This window comes from Tenrec ecaudatus, chromosome 5 (genome assembly GCF_050624435.1).
Source record: "Tenrec ecaudatus isolate mTenEca1 chromosome 5, mTenEca1.hap1, whole genome shotgun sequence".
In the NCBI taxonomy this organism is placed as follows: Eukaryota; Metazoa; Chordata; class Mammalia; order Afrosoricida; family Tenrecidae; genus Tenrec; species Tenrec ecaudatus.
This window is the reverse complement of record NC_134534.1, coordinates 77856343-77864449: the sequence shown is the minus strand read 5'-3', so window position 1 is coordinate 77864449 and position 8107 is coordinate 77856343. Positions and strand designations below refer to the sequence as shown.

The 8107-nt window shown below is 40.0% G+C and overlaps 1 non-coding gene across 1 annotated transcript; it reads left to right on the top strand.

Annotated features, from left to right (window-relative positions):
- Positions 1-2274: 2274 nt before the first annotated feature.
- On the top strand, positions 2275-2408 carry LOC142449650 (small nucleolar RNA SNORA42/SNORA80 family). Its single transcript, XR_012784775.1, has one exon. It is a non-coding gene; the product is annotated as a small nucleolar RNA SNORA42/SNORA80 family (small nucleolar RNA).
- The last annotated feature ends 5699 nt before the right edge of the window (positions 2409-8107 follow it).

Here is an 8107-nt window from a genome sequence, read left to right as displayed (position 1 = left end):
GCATGTAAGGGGGGAAATGTGGGAGACATAGTTGCTATCTATGTAGAGATTTTATGTTGGTTTGTGGCTATTGTCTCTGATTCACAATGGCCTTATAGGATAGAGTGGATTTCTTAGGTTGTATTCTGCACTAGATCTACCACCAGGTCTTTATATCTGTTCTCCCTCAGTAGTGCAGGTGGATCAAACACTGAGTGTTCAGTTAATCTTCACACTATCAGACTTCCCTTGTATAGCTTCCATATAAATATAAGTTCTGAGTTTAAAAACAGATGAACTAAATATTGCGAATGTTATAAAAGAGGATTCCTGGTGGTATAATGGGTTATGCATTGGGCTGCTAACTGCAGGATCAGCAGTTTGAGACTAGTCACTCTTCAGGAGAAAGAAAGAGCTTTCTATTCTGTAAAGAGTTACAGTCTTAGAAATTCATAGAGGGGAGTTCTACCTAATAGCCTTTAGGGTCACTCTGAGCCAGACTTGACTTGATGGTAGTGAGGGGTCTTTTGTTGGTTTGGTCCCTGTTGTAGATTGTTAAAACAAGGCCAATTGCACAACTCTCTTGGATGATCTAGCTGCAGGCTTTCCTCACAGACCAGGGGGATGGTGTCAGTGTTCTCTGAAGCTATCCTCCTGTTGTCATTCTGTGACTCCAAGGTAAGCATGGGTACAGTCATGTCAACAGCAATTTTCAATGCTGTTATTGGAAAACCAGTTAATCTTGGTAGTTATGTGACCACAGCTATCAATTTTTTTGGTTCTTTTTTTGCCATAGGGATATGCCAATGGTGCAGTAGTACCTTTATTATATAAAAAAGGACATTTCTGAGAGGTGGAGTGGCTCCTCTTCTACAGACATAACTGTGATCCTGTGAAGTGGCCATTAAATTCTACATCTATCTTTCAGGGGAACACATTCATCATAGTTAAGTAGTCTGCTGAGTTCAAGGACATATACATATTTAATTAAACACAGAGGGGGGCCCATGGATCTTACTTTTAAATAACTGTCAATAGTAAATATTTGCCAAAAGTTACAGTGTGACTGAATCATGGGCAAAAAGAGTATTTTAAATCTGCACCTGGATTTCAACTTCGGGTTCTATACTACATCACTTACAATTTATCTCAGAAGACACATAAAAAGCAAATCACTTAGGGGAACTGAATCCTATGAAGGAAAAATTTGAATAGAAACACCTCTGGTTGATATGCAAAGTTTTATTATAGTACAGGATTACTGACAGCTTGTCCCTGAATCATTTTATTTATCATGTCACAAGATATTCAGTTCTGAGAGACTGATTGCTTTTCAAATGCATGGGCAGCTGTGTTGTTTCATAGGGTTGCTATTAGTTGGCATCAACTCAATGACAGTGAGTTGTTTTTATTTTAAAGTTAATATTACAACGTTTTAAGAACATACCTTCAAATGTTGTATATACGAAGGGGTACCTTCCCCTCCCCTCAAAAAAAACCCAGGACTTTTCCAAGGTGATGTATTTAAATTGACAAAAACTTAATTTTTTACAAAACAACATTATCACTTTCAAAGTACTCTCCGTTACACTTAAAACATCTGTCAAATTTGCAATTTTGTACTTGGAAACACTTTTCTAACCCATCCATTTGAATGCCTCACATCTCCCGTGTTTTTCTTCATTCTTCTACGTCATCAATTTGCTGTTCTTTCATGTCCCTCTTCATTGACAGAAATCTCACGGAGCAAGGTCAGGAGGGTCAGATGCATAGGGTAAGAGAAACATGCTTTTTTTTTAATACAAAAAATGGCTCACTGAGATGACTGCGTGAGCAGGTACATTGTTGTGGAGCAAAAACAGTCCCCTGTCTGCCACAAATCAGGTCTTTTTTTGTCACACAGATAGACAATTTTTTCAGAAACTCTAAATAGAAAGCTTGATTAACAGTCTGACCGGGTGGAACAAACTCCAAATACACTATTGCTCTCACTTCAAAAAAACAAATGAGCATCATTTTTTGATGGGGGGTTACCCCCTCACCTGTCCATCTCATCTGAAAGTAAGGGAACACTTACATGGGATTAAAAAACACCTGATGTACTTTCTAAGATATGGACGTTTCATTTTACCTAACACCAGACACTGGTATCATCCTGAACGTTGGTGTGCGGTGCCAGAATAATCACCCAGTCAAAGACCCAGATATTCGAAAGAAGTGGCAGCCATAGCAGTTAGGTCTGCAGTCCAAACTTACACTAGGAAGGTGAAACAAGTCAAGAGAGATAGTTTGGGTTCATGGGTTTGGATTTATGACAGGTCCGATCCCATGTGCCTCTCACAATGTCCCATGCCAAAGCAAACTGTAACCCTGAACCATTGCTTGACTTTGCCCCATGGGCTTCAGGCACTGAAGTGGGTTGCATGGTGAAAAAAAAAAAAAAGAAAGAAAGAGTTTGGTCCCAAGGATTTAAGTTAGTCGGGTTGGGCTTTATTATTTGCATCCATGAATGAGTATTTATTAAAATATTATACATGGTGGGAGATTGGAAAACTGCTAATACTTGTACCAAAATTATCTCTTTGCTGACTGACACAGTGCCTCACTATCCCATTATTCACTATAGTCATTATTGATCTATCTAAATTATCAAAACATGGTATAATGCTTTTAGTGTAGAAAGGAAACAGCTACCCAATTCCCTAATGTTATTGCTGTCAGGTGCCATCATCAAGTAGGTTGTGACTCAACAGTGATTCTCTGTACAACAGCAAAACACTGCCCACTCCCCACCAGCTTCACAATTGTGTTGGATCCCATTCTTGCAGCCACTAAACTTACTGCTTTCAAGCTGATGCTGAGAGGCAGCAGCCCTATAGGGGGTGTTCCAAGGCTTTGCATCTTTCCAAGAGTTGATCATAGTTGTTGTTGTATAGCAGTGAGCTGTTGGTGCAGAGAAAAAGAATGGAAAGCGCCACACTATGGGCGTGCCCAACACAGGGTCCATCAGAGTTTCGAAGAAAACAAGAGAAGGGATATTTGGGCTTCCAAACATAGTAAAGCATCTCACCTCCTAGTTGATACTTGAATGTTGACAGTTTTATATCACACCCTGTGTTCCTCCTTTTATGTCACATATCTGCTCAAGTAGTAAGAAAACCTAGGGTGCTCCCTTATTTGGCATTTGCAGAAGATTCAGGCTACACAAGTCCCTGCTCACCTACGTGCAGGTACCTTGACCTTAGCGCCCCTCCCCCATAAAAAAGCCAGGTTAGTGTCATTTGTATGCTCTGACGGGCATTTTGTACCAGTTTGCGAAGCATCCCTGCTCTCCTCAGAGAGCCTTGGCAGTGAGAACTAATTCTGTATTGATGATCAGAATACAGAATCAAAAGAAAATATTATCCACCTTCAAATAACTGTTTACATGAATAATAATGGCCTTAAGGCAGTTATTCTCTCTCTTTTTTTCATTAGATACATTTTATTGCACCAAAGCATTATGGGCAAGTCTAAGGACTCATTGGTCTGTAGGCTGGATACCTCTTAAATCTTACCCATCAACCTGTTAAACTGTTTCTTTTTTCTGAAACATAGATAACATACCCACATTTTCAGTTATCTTAACTGTTGTTATTTTAAAGCAGCTGATATTTATACAAGTTCAGTGTCATTTAAAAAAAGAATTAACTCATCTTTCTGGGCCCAAGACACAAAACAAGGAGTGCATGTCCTCATCCGAGCACACAGGATGTATTTTTCATCTAAGAAGTTACAAATTTCAACCTGAGCCCTATTTTCTCGGATAACAACATTGACAGGGAAGTGAGACACCCAGAGCTCACCTTGTATTGGATGCCCTGTGTAACACCCTGGATCATGTTCTACACATGGTTACAGCTAGCCGAGACTTTGACAACCCCAAAACTCTGATTTTCTTTTATAAGGAGAGCGAATTCTATACTGATATAATTTAAGTTCTTCCAAAAGATTTCCTCTGGGACCTTTCACTGTGTGCACCTTCATGGAAATGTCCCCATTCTCTGGAATGCCCACAGTCTACTTTCTGAGCATGGTCTTCATTCTCTTAGTATATGTGGTAAAAACAAAACAAAACAAAAACATTCTCTAATGAATTTCTTCCTAAAAATAGAATACTAAACTAAAAAGCAAACTCACTGCCATCAAGTCAGTTCTGGAAAACCCAGCCTTTTCTTTGTCCGAGATGCTGGTGGTTTTGAACAGCTGACCAGGTAGATAACAGCACAAAGCTAACCCCCACCAGGTTTCCACATATGAAGTTAGTCTTTGTCCCATAAACCCTAAACCTTCATATGTAGAGTTCCACATATGAAGTTAGTACCGTATACACTTGTGTGTAGCCGAGATTTTCAGCACATTTTAAAGCAGTTTTTTGTGGTAAAATGAAGTGCCTTGGCCGATACTGGGGTCAGCTTATACTTGAGTATATGCGGTAGTTAGTTTTTGTCCCATACACCCTAAACCTTCAAGTCTAGGCAGCACATCTCAGGAGGTGCTTGGTTATAACTTAAAGCAGTTCAACCACTGCTCTCTGTGTTGTGGTTGTTGAGCTGTGTCACCCGGTGGAAAAGCTGATGACAGCACCATTTCTCCCTTGAACAGCGGTGCCCACTGGCGGACAGGTTAACAGCAATATGTTCTCTGGTGTGTTTGGATGACTCAGAGTTACAAGCTGGACTGTGGAATTTTCAAATCTTATTTAGACCAGGGAAGGAAGGGGGATTATGACGGATCACAGACAAGAGAAGGGAGGAGGAAGGGCAAGCTAGCCACTGAAAAGCTAATGACCAGTAGTGGAACGTTGTCAGGTATCCTGAAAGCCTTGCGTCATCATTGGATCAAGTTCCAGAAGAAGAACTCCTCAGGTGAGAAGGCCCTAAGAACAGCCTTCACAAAGTAGAGTTGACCACAATGATGCAGATAGAGTAAAGTCATGAGGTGTTATAATCATTCATGTGTTCATAGAGCAGGGGAGTTAATATTTTAAAGAACTATGTCCCAGGAAAACCGACTCAAGAGTTATCACTTTTGTTGTTATTGTTCTGATTTGTTTGTCTTAATACATAGTTTTGCAGTGTGCTTGTTTGGATCATCATTTTGAGTAGCCCCAAATCTCTATGGACGGCTGGAAGCTGATTGCTGCTGCCTGTCTTGAAGAAGAGTTTCTTCTTCTTTGGAGAAATGTCACCTTTGCTCTTGAGACCATTCAACTAATTTGATGAGAACAAATCACAGTATAATTGGATCTCATTAATTTGGGTGCAAGGTCTTAAGAGTAAAACATTATGGAAGATCCCTGGTAGTGTAGTGGCTTATGTGTTGAATTGCCACCTGCAAGGTTAGCAGTTTGAAACCAGCCAATCTACAAGAAAAAAATGAAGCTTTCTATTCTCGTAAAAATTTACAATCTCATAAAATCATATACTCACTATGAGTTAGAATTGATCTGATAGAGATGAGTTTTGAGTATTCAAACCATGGAGGAGAATCCCCTTTAATTAAAATGAGTTTAATAACATGTACAAAATACCTTAATATCAACATAGATTAATAGTTTATTTAATTATTTTATTTAAAAGCTGGGTACTATGGGCTGTATATAACGTGGTTGAAGGAAGATGATATCAGAAACATGTTTAATTTTGTTTTGTTAATTATGCAAAGTTATTTTACTATGTGGATCTTAAAAATATGGGTAATTTTGAGAAGAACGGGACTTTCTGAACACTTCACAGTGCTCATGCAGAAGCTTACAAATAAAAGAATATTGCATTGTTTAAAACCAAGAAAGCTATGTGTCAAGGTGTGTGTCAGGTCAGAACTTTTCACTGTATTTATTCAATCTATATGCTGAGCAAATAAGCTGAGAAACTGGTTTACAGCGAGACATCAGGAGTGAAGGAAGGTTTATAAACAATCTGTGAATGGTTGTTGATAAGTGGTCTGGATTGTGGAAAGCAGAGTTGATGGTCTGAAATGTAACCCTCCCCCCTAAAAATTCACAATGTTTTAGGATGGTGAGGGAGGACAGATAATATTTAAATATGCATTTTAAGGTGGCCTTATACTATGAAACTATCCCCAGCCAAGCCAAAACCTGGAGTTTCCCTGTGACCAAAGAAATGCAGTTCCAAAACCATCTAAGAAGACTGCAGGGGGGGGGGGGGCGGGGGAAGGAAAGATTTCTGGCCATTCAGTGTGGATCACCTACTTTAGCTTCTTGACCATGTGTGGTAAACCAAGCCAACCGGCAGTAAAATAAAGGGAAAGGGATCTACTTTACATATGCTCTTCCAGGCACTTAAAATCTGACTTACAGCTCTGTAGGGAGAAAGCCACAAATCCCAATTCTCCCTTACAGATTCGACTAGACCAGAGGATGTACACTGGTGCAGATAAGCACTGGAAACACAGGAATCCAGGGTGGATGACCCCTTCAGGACCAGTGGTGAGAGTGGCGATACTAGGAAGGTGAAGGGAGGGTGGGGTGGAAAGGGTGAACTGATTACAAGGATCTACATATAACCTCCTCCCTGGGGCACGGACAACAGAAAAGTAGGTGAAGGGAGACATCAGACAGTGATTGTGATAAGAATTGTACAAGCCCCCAATAAAATGATTTTTAAAAAAACCACCCCAAAAACAAAACCAAAAAAGAACACTGCTAAAAAATCAGGTAGCATAGCAGAACTTGAGCGTGCTGCGCAACAAAGCAATGTTAGCTGGCCACACATGCTAGATCTCCATATGACAAGCTTTGGCCTCTTCCAAGCACAGGAGGTAAAACTAACCATGTGGAGGAGCTTTGAGTGAAGCTTGGCAACTAGAATAGGTGCTTCCATTCCTGCCAGAAGTTCTTAGATAGTGAAGTTATAAAATTAATTAATTAGGCCCCAAAAGGCCTTAATTGGACTATGGTAATTGATTTTTTGTTAGAATTTGAGCATTTTAACACATTCAGAATATAATTACACAATGCACAAAACTCTAAGTGCATTTTAATGAGGACTGAATAAAGTTTTTGGATTTTGATACTTTCTTGGAGATTTGTCTGGATGGGTGAAATAAAATAAGATGAAGAGCCCAATTTGATTTAGAAATTCTTCCTTTTAAAATTATTTTAATTAATAATTTTATTAGGGGGCTCTTACAAATCTTTTTAAAAATCATTTTGTTGGGGGTTCATACAACTCTTATCACAATCCATACATCCATCCATTGTGTCAAGCACATTTGTACATTTGTTGCCATCATCATTCTGAAAACATTTGCTTTCTATTTGAGCCCTTGGCATCAGCTTCTCATTTTTCCCTCCCTCCCTGCCCACCCTCCCTTATGAACCCTTGATAATTTATAGATTATTATTATTTTGTCATGCCTTACACTGTCCAACATCTCCCTTCACCCACTTTTTTTCTGTTGTCCGTCCCCCAGGGAAGGGGTTATATGTAGGTCCTTGTAATCAGTTCCCCATTTCTACCCCACCTTCCCTCCACCCTCCCGGTATTGCCACTCTCACCACTCACCCTGAAGGGTTCATCTTTCCTGGATTCCCTGTGTTTCTATTTCCTATCTGTACCAGTGTACATCTTCTTGTCTACCCAGATTTTTAAGGTAGAATTGGGATCATGATAGTGGGAGGTGTGGGGGAGGAAGCATTTAGGAACTAGAGGAAAGTTGTATGTTTCATCATTGCTACGCTGTACCCTGACTATCTCGTCTCATCCCTGCGACCCTTCTCTAAGGGGATGTCCAATTGCCTACCTGTGGTCTTTGTGTCCTCACTCCACACTCCCCGTCATTCACAATGATATGATGTGTTGTTCTTTGATGTCTGATACCTCATCCTGTCGACACCTCATGATCACACAGGCTGGTGTGCTTCTTCCTTGTGGGTTTTTTTGCTGGTTTGACTGCTTGTTTACCTTCAAGCCTTTAAGACCCCAGATGCTATATCTTTTGATAGCTGGGCACCATCAGCTTTCTTCACCATGTTTATTTATGCACACATTGTCTTCAGCAGTTGTGTTGGGAAGGTGTGTATCATAGAATGCCAGTTTAATAGAACAAAGTGTTCTTGCATTGA